Below are 14,393 nucleotides of genomic sequence, written 5' to 3' on the forward strand. Positions count from 1 at the left end.
CTACCACCACCAAGTGCTCTCGGATCCAAATATTAAGTTCTAATTTTTTTAAAGGTGATATCTTCTCTTCCTCTAGTGGAAATCACACGATGTGAGCAATTGTTTTTGTTTTTTTTTTTCACGTTGTGATCCAAAGAGCCTGAGACGCACAGTCTGACAGTAACCGAACCAGAATGGATTCTGTTGGGAGTCGGACTGAGCTCATTCTCACTCCCTGTGCTGAAAAGAGAATCGGCTCTTCCCCGAGCACCATCTACAGCTGCTGGATGGTACTCTGCGTCCTGCTGCTCCAGCAAATATTTTGACGAAAGACAGATCACTTGTGCGCTTTTAACTTTCTCGCAGCTACAGACGATACCGAAGCTGGCGATATGAAGGCAACCGCTGGTACACCTTCTCTAACTTTCACAATCGCGATAAACATGTTTTTTAAAAAAAAGACCTTTGAAGAACTAGATATAGAAATATATAACTAGATAAAAACATTAGCTTTATCGGTTTTTACATTAATCGATTTTGAATGTAATTTGATCTTTTTACATTGCATTTTACATTGAAAAAAAAAAACGTGCATACCTAATCCACCAACGGACAGAGCAATATTTTATTTCATTTTATTTCAGAGCTTCCAGCGTGTGATGGATTTGGATGGGCGTCTGTATGATACCACTACAGCACTGGCGCAGGTGCAAAATCGACTTTCACAGGACTTTTTCAGTGTCTTCTCCTCTCTCAAATGGACCGAAGCACAGGAGCCAATATTAGAGAAAACGACAGGTGTTTAAACAGAGTATGTCCCAATGTCTGCGACAACGTTTTGTAATTTTGTATAAACGCAAACGGTTCATCATTTAAAAGCCAACATCATTCTTTTTCTCACTGGCGCAAATACGCTACCAGACATGCGAGCTGTTGTGTGAAAGAAAATTCATATGTGCGTAGGAAGGCAGAATAAAATCCAGAACTGTATTGGTGATATCGATAAACAGGGCTCATGTTCACAATAAAACTTTATTGTATAAAACGTAAAAATTCGTAAATATTTGTTTTAATCATGCAAAGTGTCTGTTAAACCATTCTTGAAGGATTCTTAGACAAAAAAAAAACACCGTTATATGAGAAAATATATTTACTATATGTGCATTTAACTTACTTTTTAACAATTTTAGTTTCAAGGTCAATGAAAATTGTTTCCCTGCTTTTTTGTCATAAATACACAAGCTTGTTATGTCTTGTGTCAGAAATAAACTGCATGAAATTTGCTAAAGCAACAAAACGTAAGTGCGACAAAGAAGACAAACATTTGCGTTTATAGTGCAATGTTATCTCGAGCCTTTAAAATTACTTTAAATGCAATTTGTTTTTCTCTGTAGCTCTAAGGCTTTGTCATTTAGGTGTGCTGTTTTTTTTACATGTTGTAAAAAAGTCGCTAAATCATACGAAACATAAAAACTCCAATTGTAAACAATTGACCATTCATATTCCTGAATTTTAAACCTATGGAGTATTTATACCTTGTCTTTGTATTTGTGCATATTACAGAGCTCCTTTTCAAAAGCTGTCAGTATAGATTAGTGCTTAGGTTTCCTGTTTTTTTATCCAGGTGGTCCAGATAAGACTCTTGGTATAGGAGCGCGTCTGTGTTGCCTTCTGGATTTCAAATGAGCAGCTCAGTGCAGAAAAGAACCCTGTAGATTAGCATGTACATTTGCATGGACAGTAGATTTTTCAGAAAGTGTAATTGGATTATAGCACGTGCCCCTGACGATGTTGTTGATACGTCATATGTGCTCTCTTTTGTATTATATGTATTTTTGTTGTTCAAATAAGAAATATTTTAAAAAAACTTTCAGGATGGTTGCTGCTGTAAAAATAAAATGACATCAAGGGCGCTGTATGCAGAGGTCTGAAACCTGCTCCACAGAAGAACTTTATCCAGAGGTGTTAAAGAAAATTGATTTATTTTCCTGACTACAATGTATGGTGAAGCATAAAATCTAGCTGCATAAATCTCTATTACGTGTCATTTATGAAGGCGTTTCAAATAGCAGCCAGTGAAGGATTAACGCTTTTGGAGCATGTATTATGTTCTAAATACTCTTATTTAAATAAGCTTAAATTCGCATACTGTTATTTAGACATTGCAAACCAGTCTGACCTCATACAACATTCTGTGCCCGCTGAGTAGATCTTAAAGCAGCTTCAGCCAGAGTAGCAGTAATGGCAACACAGTGCTTGGAGTTCAGCTTTTCTTATTTCTTCTGCAGAACCACTGGTATCGGAATATACTGATCCGCATAAGAAGCGCTACCTGTTTCAGATAGTTTTTATTGAGCGCTGCTCTAAACTTTACATTTGCTCAGGCTTGTTTTCCCCATGAAAAAAGACATTTCCTTAATTACATTTAACTTTTTTTTCCCTTATCATCAAGTAGAAATAAATAAAACATATCGTTCCATTTAAGAGCCACATGCAGGATGGCTGGTGGTCCAAGGCGTTGCGTTCAGGTTGTAGTTTCCCCTAGAGATGTTTGTTCAAATCCCACTTCTGACAAAGAAGTTAGAGTAGAAACGATAACATCCCTAAGTAGAAAACATCTCACATTTCATGTGTTTAATGTTAAGTGTCTTAGTGGTTGCCTCGGTGGTTGATGGCTCTTCTCTCTTGCAGGGTGATGGCAAACTTCTTGAGAAAGGGAGTCTCCTACGTAAGGCTGCTCTTCGTCAAGAGCGGAGACAAAAGGAACAGACTTCAAACCGACATTAATTACTGAGAGCAGGCGAAAATGTCTTTGGAAAAGAGGAAATGACTGCTGACCGTAAACAGAGCACCGGACAAGCGCTCCTTGTTAGTGTAGTGCTGAGTACCCCTGCTTGTTGCGCGGGAGACCAGGGTATGTTTCTGTGACAGGGCACAGTGTCCATGTGGGTTCAATCCCCACTCTTGGTAGTGTTGTAATAAGTTTTAAGTGACAGAACACTTTGATGATTTGCACTTTAAATATGAATTTACTAAATTTCAGTTCAGTTCACTTCACTCCCACTCCCTGGCATAACTGAACTCTCACTATCGCATACTGAAGGCTTTACATGCATTAGCTGTGATACAGCTCCCCAATAAAGACGGAATCAAACAGTTTGTTCTGTTTCTCATGGTGATCCTCTTCTCGATCCAAATGAAATGTTTAATATGATGCCTCAAGAAAAAAAAAGGAGTGAATTTCCACCTGTAATGATTGATGCCCCATCAAACATTTTGTAACATCCCCGGAAGTTTATAAAGTAGAATCCTGGTTTGTGGCTTAAATTCAAGGTAACCAAGACTAAGGAAACAAGTTGGAAACTTGATGTCGAACTGGAATTTAATCACCCAGAATATTTCACTACTTTGGGTAGTATGTGCCAGAGTGGAGTTCTTTAGATCCATTGACAGCTCAGTTGGTAGAGCGGAAAACTGTAGTGGGAACAGTAAGGAATCCTTAAGTCGCTGTTTTGACTCCAGCTGGAAGGAAGGTGCTTTTTGTGAACTTTAATCAAAGAGTTAAAATAGCGAATCTTTTTCACTCAGACGTTGATCAAAAGCTCAATAAACGATGAAGCAGAGGCTCTTGTTCCGAATTCAGCTAACATCTGATTGTCTTGTTTAGGCCAAGATCTGATCTTTGAATTAAGGGACTACTCTGTCTGATTTGTAATTCAAAAGTAGATACAAATGTCACTGTTTTCAAAGGATAGGTACTTAATTGGCTTTATGATTTGGTATTGATTTTGTATCGTTATATTATTAAGTTTGTGCTTTCTGTGTTTTCCATCGTATTGTGAACTACTTTTTTAAACAAATGCTTACAAAGGCAAACACAGCACACATCTGTTTATACCAGCGGTGAATTGTACATTTTTATTAAGTACAATCTACTGTATTTTTAGAAAAAAATGGCGTACTGTGCACGATATGTTGCAGAAACACAACCTGATATTTTCATAATTATTATTTTAATCATTTGACAAGTATGAGGTCCAGGATCCAAATCTTCAGTTCTGATTTTTTTTAAAGTGATATCTTCTCTTCCTCTCTCGGAAATCACAAGATGTGAGCAAATGTTTTTTTTTTTTTTTTTTTCACGTTGCGATCCAAAGAGCCTCAGACACACAGTCTGACAGAAACCAAACCAGAATGGATTCTGCTGGAGGCCGGACTGAGCTCATTCTCACTCCCTGTGCTGAAAACAGAATTATCTCTTCTCCGAACATCGTCTACAGCTGCTAGATATTGCTCTGCGTCCTACTGCTCCAGCAATTCCTTTGACCAAAGACAGATCACTTGTGTGCTTTTAACCTTCTTGTAGCTACAGGCTCTTTGATGGCTCATGCTGATCGTCCTCTGGATCCAAAAGAAAATTTTAAAGCTGATGCATTTTCGATTGTAATTTGCATCTAGCTACAACGTCCCTGGAAAAAATATTTTATTAGTTGTGTGCAATCGGTATCTTTTACTTTACAGATGGTAGTGGAAATAGTTTTTAAAATGTTTTCTAAAGAAGATTGTATTGCCAGGACCTGCCTTTAGCGCTCAGTAGCGATTACACTGTTGATATAGATGGAGAAGAAATGTAAGATGAATTGATGATCTAAGTTAAAATAGCCCTATCACGCCTCCTGTAACAGTGTTTGTATTCATAGCAAGTAATATTCTTTTTCAAACCCGAACGTTGCTTTTGCATTAAGTGTTACATAACAATTACCGGTTTCGGTAGCTTCTGAAGAGCGCACTTTTCCAAACTGAAGCCTATAAGAACATTATTCAAGATGCACCATGGCCCAGAATCGTGCATCGGGACAAGGATTAACATCAATTGAAAGAACTCGCAAATAAAAGATTTGACCGAAAAATTAAATGAGTAGGCAAGTATTAAAACAACACCATAACTTCTTGACTTCCAAACTCTTTCCTGGTTCAGGCCATGTAAAATGACATCATCAGTGGAGTCATGCCGAGGTTGTGAGTTTAAGCCTCACCTGGAGCAGCCTGGTTTTCTGTCTTGACAGGTAAACAGTGTTTTGTGTTATTTGCTAAATGGAGAGAGGATTCTGTGTTAATTGTGCTCCTCCTGGAAGAGGTCAAGATGAGATGTTCACGAGGCTGGTGGTAAATATCCTATCCAGGAATATTTTTTGTTCTTTATCGGGGAATATCGAATATCGGGGCTGTATAAAGGGGCTGTAGGGGGTCAGATCTATAGATGTAGTAAACACATCAGTGGAGACGGTGTGTCTGCTCTCTGTGAGAGAGACGGGCGGAAAGAATAATCTGTGGTCTGGGAAGAAGAGACCCTCTTTTGAAGAGCGGCGCTCCTCACGGAAGAGAATGAAAAAAATATTTTTCAGGGACGCTGATTTTTCTCTTTGGGGGAATTAATGTGTGACCTCGTGGCGCAATGGTAGCATGTCTAACTTCAGATCAGAAAGTTGTGAGTTCAAGTCATGTTGAGGTCAGCTGAGGTGCTGCTGGTCCCGAACCCAGAAATTACACCACGCGGTTGGGTTTTATCTGTACACCACTTAGGTAATCTGAACAAAATAACAGAGCAGTACAGAACACGCAATAAGGAGCTTATGCAGCGAATAATCTTGAACTCGACGAGAGAAAACTGCCCATCTGCGTAACATCATGTCCGACTTTAGAGACAGTAACATCAGAGAATGGAAGTTTCAGACCATGTTTTTGTTACAGGTTCAAGCAAACCTGAAAGTTAGGGAGTGTTTGGTCACTTTTGTATGAAAACGTGTCTGAAGCCTGTAATTATAATTCGCCCCTTTTTTAATTGTGGTTGAAATCCACTCCTATGTACCAAGACCTTACAGTATATTCATGTTTACTTAAATGACTAACGCTATTGGACATTAGTTGGTGTCTTTTTTTGTAATGATTTGCTATTTCATGCAGGAAAGAAAGGAACCCAGACCCAACGTTTGCTTTCAGGTGCAGTTCATTTACATACCGGACATCTATTTCTGAGGAGCCTGATTTAAATCACACAACCCCGGAAGAAGTCGAATCGATAATCTTGTAAACCGAAATAAGACGCGTTATCCATTAAACCACTAGCCCGTCACGTAAATGAATTGCACCATGGTGAGTTCAGTGCCGCTACTAGTAATACCCCACCCCCATCTTAAATTTCTAAGTGAGAAACGTGTTTTCTACATTTTTGTCAGTTTTAAAACTAGGAGTATACGGCACTCTGCACAGTGTACGAAGTAAATTATTTTCGCAGTAATTAATTTATTTACACGTGTATACTAAATATAGTAATAAATATAATAAATTAATTAATTACTGCGAAAATAATTTACTTCGTACACTGTGCAGAGTGCCGTATACTCCTAGTTTCGGCACACACGATATATACAGTAAAAAGCCTCAGGCACTGTGTTAGATGTGTTTTCAACATTATATATGCGTTTATTAATGTCGTCGATTTTACAGTTGCAATTCGACGTTGATTATACGTATATTCGTATATTATACGTTGAATATACGTATATTCGACGATATATATATATACGTATATTCGACGAATCACTGCCCACTGGGAATAGGTTTATTCCATGCTGAAAAGAGAAGAGAGAAAACATAGCTGTGAAACCTTCTTCAGGTTTGTTTTCTCTCTTCTCTTTTCAGCGTGGAATAAACCTACAGTATTACTTGTTCCTTTGCAGATACGAATGCTGACGTAGCTACCCACCTGAATATATTAAACGCTTCATCTATATGATTAACATAATGTTCTCCTGAATAACTACTCGAAAGAAGCCGTAGCTCAGGTGTTAGAGAGATTTGAAATCGGATCGGTGGATTTAGAGTCCAGACTGTGAACCGACAGCTGACACAGGTCTTTTATAGAACCGTTTTGATTTTCTCTACTTTGTCCCCGTGACGTCATTGTCCTGCTCGCAGCCGAGCCCGACACACGATACTGTCTGGTTTCTGTCACTGGGCGGGTCTGTGTTGGTTCTAATGCCCCAGTATTATGACGGGGACACTAAACTGTAAACAGGTGCCGTCCTTCGGCTGAGACGTAAAGCCGAGATCCGGGACCTCATACTTATCAAATTATTAAAATAATAGTTATTAAAATATAAGATTGTGTTTCTGCAACATTTTGTGCACAGTACGCCATCTTTATCTAAAAATAAAACAACAGTCACAACGAAGCCTTTACACGCAGTCTGGGGTATTTTTCCCTTTTATATTTTTGCCACTTTATATCGAACCTGTTATACTCCCAAAAGTGCACAGTAGATTGTACTTAATAAAAATGTACAATTCACCGCTGGTATAAACAGATGTGTGCCGTGTCTGCCTTTGTAAGCATTTGTTTAAAAAAGTAGTTCACAATACGATAAAAACACAGAAAGCACAAACTTAATAATACAACAATACAAAATCAATACCAAATCATAAAGCCAATTAAGTAGCTATCCTTTGAAAACAGAGAACACCTTTATATCTACAAAAAACTTGACATTTGTATGTATTTTTTAATTAAAAAGCAGACAGTGTAGTCCCTTAATTCAAAGATCAGATCTTGACCAAAACAAGACAATCAGACGTGAGGTGAATTCAGAACAGGAGCCTCTGCTTCGTCGTTTATTGAGCTTTTGTTCAACGCATGAATGAAACAGATTCACTATTTTAACTTTTTGATTAAACAAAGTACACAAAAGGTGCCATCCTTTGAGCCGGAATTGAACCAGCAACCTAAGGATTCCCTGCTATTACCCACTACAGTCCTCCACTTTACTAACTGATCTATCAAAGGGATGTCAGGATGTCAGGAGCTGCTCTCTGTCACATACTGCCCAATGTAGTGAAATATTCTGGGTGATTTAAATCCCAGATTGACATAGTTTCCAACTCGTTTCCTTTTTTTTAATTTGAATTTAAGCCGCGAACCAGCATTCTCTGTATAAACTTGCAGGGATATTAAAAAATGTTTGATGGGGTATCAATTATTCAGAAATGGACTCCTTTTTTTTCTTGGGGGATCATATTAAACATTTCATTTGGATCTACAAGAGGATCACCATGAGGAACAAAACTAAGTTTCATTCTGTGTTTATTAGAATCTGTATCACAGCTAATGCATGTAAAGCCTTTAGTATGCGACAGTGAGAGTTCAGTTATGCCGGAGAACTGAAATTTAGTAAATCCATATTTAAATAGATTGCATATCTTCAAAGTGTTTTGTCACTGCAAATATTATTACAGGGGTTTACCAGCTGCCGCACGTGCTTGTTTTGGGATTATTTCCAAAAAGTATCCCATTAGTAGTTGTGTGTCCTTACTGGTATCTTTTAAACATTCGATTATATACAAACGGGACAGAGACAAAGTAATAATCCCATTTTAAGGTGTCTTGCATTTTAATTTACTGAACAGATAAATTGAAATGCTCTGATTCAGAGCCCCTGCAGTTCGTGCTAATTAGAACCACAACAATGCTCCTGAGTCCTGGGCACTACACTGAGCACACGTTCAGCTGGGCTCTGACTTTGTTAAGCACGACTTCTTGTTGCAGTTGAGCTCAGAGCTAGATATGATCTCCATATTCTACCGCAATAAGTAGTCTGAAACTTAGTAAATAGTACACAGTTTTTAACTGAAGTCAGGTTGTTAAAAAATTAAACCAGCACCCTGTCACCGAAACTTACCCCGGTCTTCCGCGCGACAAGCGGGGGTACTCAACACTGTACTAACAAGGAGCGGTTGTCCGCAGTTGAGCGTGAGCTCTGATTACTGTCAGCAGACATTTCTTCATTTCCAATTACGTTTTCTTCTGCTCTCAGCTTTTTACCGGTCATAAATGCTCAAGAAGTAATTCATTTGAGTTTGAAGTCTGTCTCTGTTACCTTCGGTCCTGATAAAGAAAAGCCGTGCGTGGGAGACTCCCTCTCTGAAGAAGTTTGCCGTCACCCTGCAAGAAAAGAGAGCCATCATTCACCGAAACAGCCACTAAGACAAATAACATTAAACACGTGAAATGCGAGATGTTGTGGAAATGTTTTCTACTTAGAGATTCTGTCGTTTCTACTCTAACGAGAGAGGCTCTTTGTCGGAAGTACGATTTGAACAAACGTCTCCAGGGGAAACTGCGACCTCAATGCAACGCCTTAGACCACCAGGCATCCTGTCTGTGGCTCTTATATTGCATTATATGTTTTATTTATTTCTACTTGTTGATAGGAAAAAAAGTGAAATCGTGTAATTTGGGAAATGTATTTTTTTCATGGGGAAAACTAGCCTGAGCAAATGTAAAGTTAAGAGCAGCGCTCAATAAAAACCATCAAAGCCGAAAGCGCTTCTTATGCGGATCAGTATATTCCGATGCCGGTGGTTCTGCAGAAGAAATAAGAAAAGCCGAACTCAAAGCACTGTGTTGCCATTACGGGTACTTTGGCTGCAGCTGCTTTAAGATCTACTCAGCGGGCACAGAAAGTTGTATGAGGTCAGACAGGTTTGCGCTGTGTAAATAGTGTGCGAATTTAAACTTATTTAAATAAGATTATTTACAATGTAATACATGCTCCAAAAGCGTTAAAACTGCACTGGCTGCTATTTGAAACGCCTTTAGAAATGACGCGTAATAGAGATTGATGCAGCTGGCTTTTATGCTTCACAATACATTGCAATCAGGAAAATAAACCAATTAGAAATATGCAATACAACGTCTTTGAGTTCGGCTATTTTTATTTCTTCTGCAGAACAACTGGTATGGGAATGTACTGATCTGCATAATTCGCGCTTTCGGTTTCTGATCGTTTTTATTGAGCGCTGCTCTGAACTTTACATTTGCTTGTGCTAGTTTTCCACATGAAAAAAAAGAGATTTCACTTTAACAGGAAACTGTGCGCTTCCACAGAAAGAGTAACAAGAGGAGACGTTTCCATGTTACTTGTAGACTTAGATAAAGGAACGTGGCGGTGAATGAAAGAGGCGCAGACGGGATTCGGACCCGCGATCTTCGGTTTACGAGACCGACGCCTTACCACTTGGCCACCGTGCCGTCGCTGGGAGCGGGGTCAGCTTACTATATGTTGAATCAACCCTAGTAATTTTACTGTTGTAATAGAGGAACAAGAGGCGCAGTCGGTAGAGCTTGCGACCCTTAAGTTCAAAATCGTTGATTCATGGGTTGTTTGTGTCCTTTCTGATCCCTCTAATCTTTTAGTAGGACAGTGCAAGCAGGACGTGATAGGGTACAGTGACTCCCAATGTCATATGAGCTTTGTGTAATTTAGCTTTCTTAACGCTATGGGGCTCGATTCAAATATCGCTGTGAAAGGTTTTTTCTAGATTGAGGGTGATCTGCTCCCGAGTAATTATAAACACCTGAGCGTTTACTGTTTACTGTTGTGTTACTGTGATAAAGGAACACCGCACTTTATCAAAATACTGCTGCTTCCTAATTTTACATAATGGTATTTAGACCGGGGAGAGTGACTGCATTCCAAGAGGCTAAAAGTTGATTTCACAAAGCCCCCATTTAATAAAATACATTAGAAACCGCAAGGAAAACAGTATGTTTTAATAAGTCTTCTCCTGGTTTTATATTATTATAGTCTTTCACATTTGAATGCATACCTTACCGAAAATCTTACCTAGATTACAGGCAACACAAACAGTTCTTAATGCACAAAGTCTATTTATAGTTGACTTTCTGCTAATCACATCTAATAGTTCATGAATCTTCCTGCCCATCATGTGTCTGCTAAGCAGTTTCTCCATTTTCCTCCTCCTGTCATTGTCAGCAAGCACATCAAGATGGGAAAATGTAACAGGGAAAAAGAGTAGCTGGTAGGAGTGGGATTTGAACCAAAACCTCGATCTAGAGACAAGAATACCCATGAGAGCTAGAAAAACAGAAGTCCTTAATCAGGGTGCGTTAGAACACTCAACCATCCTGACAAGCAACTGGTAGGAGTGGGATTTGAACCCACACCTCGATCTGGAGACAAGAATACCCGTGAGAGCTAGAAAAACACAAGTCTTTGATCATGGTGCTTTGGTGGTGGTGGAGGGGAGTCCCCATTACCTGTAAAACGCTTTGAATGGTGCTTTAGAACACTCAACCATCCTGACAAGTGATGGATGAATGGAGGTGTATTGAATACACCAGTAGTTCACCAACCTGAGTTGCTTTGCTGGAGAAGTGCCATGTTACATGTTGTAAACGTCAAACGTACAAACGTGTTGTACTTTCCAACCTTTGAGTAATATTTTCCAGAGCTAGGGGGCAGTTGTCTTCACAATCTGGATTATCTCAAAAGCAATGATGTCTGTGTAAAACAGATTTTATTTTCGGGAACCGACGTTGTATTGCATATTTCTAATTGATTTGTTTTCATTATTGTAATGTATAGTGGAGCATAAAAAAACATCTGCAAAAATCTCTATTACGCGTCTTTGGCATTTCAAATAGTAGCGAGAGCGAGGATCAAACCCCCCTCTTGGCGATAGTTGCCTCACGCTCTGAACAACCAAGTCCTGCTTATTCCCGCTGTGGGTCATGGATGGTGTGTTTTGGTATTTACTCGAAATTACGGAGGATACATGGGACTGCATTTACCTGATAACATACCATGATCTCTAGTACCTAATGAGCTTTGATATTTCAGCTTGCTTATCGCTTTGGGCTCAATTCAAAAGTTGCAGTGAAAGGAGGAGCTGAGCAGGATTCTGTTTAAATGGAGCCAGATCTGTTCACAAGCGGGGAAACACTTCAGCGTTTACTAATTGAAGACCACAATCCGCTAAAACACCCCTGTTTCTTAGACTAAAAGAAGCTAAAAGCATTTTTGAACATGGGTTATATTGTAAATACTGTTATTAAAAAGCTTATTCGCATACTGTCGGTTATTTAGACGGTGCAAAACAGGCTGCCCTTATAAAACTTTCTGTGCCCGTTTTGACCAAGGAGAAAGTATTTTCTGATGGAGCGCTATGCGAAAAGATTTAATTAGCTTTACCCCTGCCAATGATTCAGCATGAAGAAGTAAAAGTTTCAAAGGGAAAAGCAGCTCGCTAACACAGCCAATATTAAATGTACTTGCCGGCACACTATCACGTGCATTGGCTCAGAAGTGATCTCGGCAATGTTCCCAAAGTAAAGCTGAAAGTGCCAAAGAGCATTTCTGTTGAGAAAACTGCCTTGATGTTAAGCTTAGAAAGCTTGTCTTTCAGATGTTCTATCTCTAAACACCTTGTGCAGCCTCCCAACAGACTAACAAATATTTTTTTTGAGAAATGGGCACACACCCGGAAGACAATAACGTTTATCTACATTCGAGTATGTGAATAACAATTTAACAGAAAAAAGTTTGTAAATGAGATTTTGCAAAAATTCAATAAATCGTCTATAAACAGTAAGAAATTATTAAGAAAGTAAGATATTGTTTTATTTTATAAACTTTAAGACAATGAAGAGAGTTTACAGGTCATCCTTCGCTTTTGCTCTTTCAACTTAAGCGTTCAGGATCCAAGCCCATGTGCGGATGGTTGTATTTCTTAAAGTAACTTGTAATCATCAAAAGTTGTTGTGTAGTCCTTCAGTTCTTTCTCGAGTTGTACCATGGATATTTTATACGATCAATACTTTTCATGATCATTTGCATTTTCCGTTTCAAACGGAAAAAGTTCAAAGTGTCCTTATAACTGTGCTCCACATCTACACGAGAGCGCTTGTAAGAGTACAGGACATGCAATGAGGAGTTTGTGCAGCTTTCAGCTTAGTGCGGAGTCCAGAGGAAGGACTCACTCGCTGAATGATCTCTCAAGAAATTCAAAGGGTGTTTTCTGCAAAAGCCATGACAAGTGTGAAGAACAGAACAAAATGTTTTGGAGTTACATTTAAAACAGGAGAGAACACTGTAGCACTTCGAGTGTGTCTAAATTTAATTGTGTAAACCTAGCTGTCTATAAACACAGACAAGGAGTTCTCACACAACAGAAGATTGCGATGTGAGCACAGTAATATGAAACACTTGGAGATGCCAGGGATTGAACACAGGACCTCATACATGCAAAGCATGCACTCTACCATTGAGCTACATCCCCAACAGAACAGCTTGTGGAACTGACTTAGAGATGTGCAGATGCTCACTGACCACAATCCACCACTCACGAAGAATGTCTGCAGTTTCCCACTTTCGCGTTTCCTCTAATACAGAGTAAATTCATGGGAATGAAGAAATAAGGAAGGAAAAATAGTCACATCTAAGCTTCCAGAGACCGGTTAAAAATGAATCAGTTATTTTTATATCCAGTCACATGGATGACGGCCCAGTGGGCAAAAGACGTATAATATACGTCTATTAAACGCATACCTTAGACGTCTAAATGTGGTCCGCAATTCGTCTAGATTGAAATTCTAATATATGTCTATTGTTATACGTCTATGATAAGGTGTTCATTATACATAAATGGTTGGAGTTCTATTATACGGATAAATTTAGAGCACTATTATACATATATGATTGGAGTTCAGGATAACTTTAGAGGACTATTATACGTATATGGTTAGAGGTCTATTATACGGATAACTTTAGAGGTCTATTATACGTATATGGTTAGAAGTCTATTATACGGATAATTTTAGAGGACTATTATACGTATATGGGTAGAGGCCTATTATACATTACAATACAGATTTTAAAATGTACAACTTCTATATTTCCAAGAAAAAAAATATTACAATGAAAGTTAAGACGATTTTTGTCCACCATTTGCAAACCCTGTCTAATTGTCCTAACAGTTAGAACCAGAAACCTATTATTTTCAGTGTCCAGATCTCCTGGCCCCCTGCCTTGCATATGCATTCTTTAAGTAACACATTGTGTGTTCCTTTATTTCTTTAAAGGTAGGGTGGGACTTCAGCACCGCAGCTAGGAGAAAATTATATAATATTACTACCCAAATAAATGATGATTAATATCTTCTTTAGTATAATCTCAAAAATGAACCATTAAGGTTAACTAAGCTCAAAGCTATAATAAACGTATAAAATTTGGCTTGCATCATAGCAGTTGAGCAATAAAGTCTGTCCTAATTAAAGAGTACCCAAAGTTTGAAAGTACAACATAGAATAAGAATAATTAGAGAAACGGCAAAACGATTTTGTGTCATCTTCCCCTTCACACTATTTTTATGTGCCATTTTTTGCTTATTAACGTACTATTTTAATCAAAATAATATTAAGTAAGATCTGTATGTATTCAGATAGTATTATTATAATTATTTATACTTACTCGTCAAAAGAGGATTGCTGAGATATTTGCGGATTTCTTCTACGATTGAAAAACGTGTCCAAAATGGTGACCAACGAATACTAGCAA

The 14,393-nt window shown here is 38.5% G+C and overlaps 2 non-coding genes across 2 annotated transcripts; both read right to left on the minus strand.

Moving 5' to 3' along the window:
* Positions 1 to 9,994: 9,994 nt before the first annotated feature.
* On the minus strand, positions 9,995 to 10,066 carry trnat-cgu (transfer RNA threonine (anticodon CGU)). The gene has a single exon. It is a non-coding gene; the product is annotated as a tRNA-Thr (tRNA).
* A 2,978-nt stretch (positions 10,067 to 13,044) lies between these two features.
* trnaa-ugc (transfer RNA alanine (anticodon UGC)) lies at positions 13,045 to 13,116 on the minus strand. Its single transcript has one exon. It is a non-coding gene; the product is annotated as a tRNA-Ala (tRNA).
* Positions 13,117 to 14,393: the final 1,277 nt, after the last annotated feature.

Source organism: Lepisosteus oculatus, chromosome 14 (assembly GCF_040954835.1).
Source record: "Lepisosteus oculatus isolate fLepOcu1 chromosome 14, fLepOcu1.hap2, whole genome shotgun sequence".
NCBI classification, from domain to species: domain Eukaryota; kingdom Metazoa; phylum Chordata; class Actinopteri; order Semionotiformes; family Lepisosteidae; genus Lepisosteus; species Lepisosteus oculatus.